The sequence below is a fragment of the Chrysochloris asiatica genome, unplaced genomic scaffold (genome assembly GCF_000296735.1).
Source record: "Chrysochloris asiatica unplaced genomic scaffold, ChrAsi1.0 scaffold00121, whole genome shotgun sequence".
Taxonomy (NCBI): Eukaryota; Metazoa; Chordata; class Mammalia; order Afrosoricida; family Chrysochloridae; genus Chrysochloris; species Chrysochloris asiatica.
In genome coordinates, this window is record NW_006408639.1 from 8,426,636 (window position 1) to 8,429,491 (window position 2,856).

Sequence of the window (2,856 nt, forward strand, 5' to 3'; positions counted from 1 at the left end):
TTAGTATTTGCCCTAAGATATACATATATTATCCATTATCATTTCTAATTTAAAATTTTACATACCAGTACCACAGGGACCAGACAGGACAGAGTAGAATTGCTCCATCGTGTTTTCAAAGTCGTAAGTCTTTATGGAAGCAGAAAGCCTCCTCTTTCTCCTACAGAGTGACTTCTTGTTGTTAAATGCTGTCAAGTTGGTCCCAACACACAGTGACTCTGTATAGGATGTCCAAGGAGTGGCTGGTGAGTTTGAACCACCGACCTCGTAGTTCAAACCTACCTTGCAGTCCAGTGCTTTAGCCCACAGAAGTACACTAGGACAAAACACTGACTTTGTTGTTAGTAATCCAATGCTTAACCCCACTACATTACCTTAAAATTTTACATAACAAATAGCTTGTTAAACGCAAAAAACTTTTGTTTAGTGGAATGTTTGCTTTGATGTCAGTCAGTACCCTTCCCTCCAGTACCCTTAGAGGGAACATCACCCAAGAATAGGAAGTAGGTTGTTGTTGTTGTCAAGTGCCGTCGAGTCGGTTCTGACCCATAGCGACCCTGTATAAGGTTTCCAAGGAGCAGCTAGTGAGCTTGAACTGCTGACCTTGCAGTTCAAACGGCTTTGCAGTCTGGCGCATTACATGTTTTCAGATGTCCAACTAATCTACAGAAATCTATAGAACGAATCAAGGTTACATTTGACAATTCCTGGTCTGTTTCCAAAGTCAAACATGATGGTTCTTTCCCCACCAGCTGTGTTTGCCAAGTTCAGCAATCCTTTGTGCTTCTCCTTCCTGTTTGAAAACCAAACCAAACCTAGAGCAGACAGCTGGTCTCAGAGTCAGAGCAAAGGTGAATTAGCTGCCTCACATAAGAATGGACCGCCAGACTTCATGAAGGCCAAAGACCCCCCGTGGCAAGCATCCACAAAGCTCAGGCCTGGTACAGTACACAATCGAAGCCTATGGTTTAACCCAACACTTGAAAGCAAACCTATAGCTCACTTTTTTTTATTTAATGGAGTCCTGGTGTGGTGCTGTGGATTACCACACTGGACTGCAAGGTCGGTTTGAACTGCAAGGTCAGTGGTTCAAGCTCACCAGCTGCTCCTCTGAAACCCTATTTAGGGTTGCTATGAGTCGTAACCAACTCAGTGGCACTTTTTTGGCACCCATTTTTGGTGATAATTAGTTACCTCTGTCATCAGCTTTTAATTTCGGGGCTTTGCAAAAGGCAAATTATAGTAAATGCTCTTCAAAGCTGAGCTCATGGACAAATTCTAGGATGTTGTTGTTGTTATGTGCCGTCAAGTCAGTTCCAACCCATAGCGACCCTGAACAGGGTTTCCAAGGCTGTAAATCTTTACGGGAGCAGAAAGCCTCATCTTTCTCCCACGGAGCAGCTGGTAGTTTTGAACTGGTAGTTTCGAACCTAGCAGTTCACAGCCCGATTCGTAACCACTACGCTACCAGAGCTCCTTAAATTCTAGGATATGAAATTTAATTTAATTGTTCAGACTTGAAATTTAACTAAAGTAAATATATATGGAAATATTTGACCAAAAAAAAACATACAAATTAAAATGACAAGGAGAAAAAAATGAAAGGTGAGACTTTCCAACCAAGGAGATTAAAGCTAGAATCAGGATTAGTGGAGAATGGAACTCAGAGCTATGTGATAAGACTCATCAATCATATGAGTCCTGGCGTAGCGCTGTGGGTAAGGCACTGGACCACAAGGTCAGTTTGAACCACAAGGTCGGCAGTTCAAATATATATATATATTTCACAACCATAGATTGGTGGTTCAAATCCACCAGCTGCTCCTTGAAAACCCTTGGATCTAACAGCACTAAACAACTACAAGAATAAGCCATCAACATTTTTCCAGAGATACTTACACCAAGTTAGCCTTGGTCATTTGGTAAGGGATTTTTATTGTTTACTTCATTTTTGTTTGTTTCTTTTCTTCTTCCAAACACCAAACTAGTGTTAGAAAGCTTACAGAGTTAAAACACTGCTCCGGGTCTAGAAAGTTGCAGGAATGATGAATTATGAGAAGTTAAAAATTAATATGACTCTACGGATGCCTAACTTAAATTATGTTTGTGATTACCTGGTGAAATTATCCTACAGACATTTGTAGATTTGGGCAGATTGATTTGTTAAAAAACAACTTTGGGACTAAGTGCCCCAAGTAACACTTTTTTGTTTTCAAAATTACCAGTAGAAGAAGTTGGACTATATGCCTTATTTTATAGCTGAGGAGAAGGAAGAACTGGTCCCTGTGTTTGTTAAATGGCCTCCTTCTAGGTGGTATGCAACATTTCCTTCCCAAGTCAAAATGAAAATGTGTGAACAGAAACTCCAGACTATGCATTTCAAGGTCAAGTTGCAAACAGAACCAGTCTGTCCTCTTACCTCTCTGAGAATACACATGATGACAAATCTGTTCACTGTTTCTTTGGTGAGTGAAATTAATTTCTTGATGGTGACATTTCAGGTTAAATAGGTACATCATTTATTTTTCTCATCTCCTTCCCTTTTAATAAACAATCCCCATCTGATTATATGTCATTATAGGTGATTCTCTGATAGTCCATCCTGGATTGTAATTTACAGCTGGGGTACTTACACTAACAATATTCGGATTGTGGTTTTACCTTTATGGTTTTTTGCTGTCACACCAACAAAAGCAAATTGTGGATTTCATTAGACAACAATTCGGTGATAAAAAAAATGGAACAAGTTGCAAGAGTTTTTCTTCTCATGAAATTATACATTTACTATGCATACTGGTTATGAGTCAAGCTGCTAACCTTAAGGTCAGCAGTTCAAAACTGCCAGCTGTTCCACAG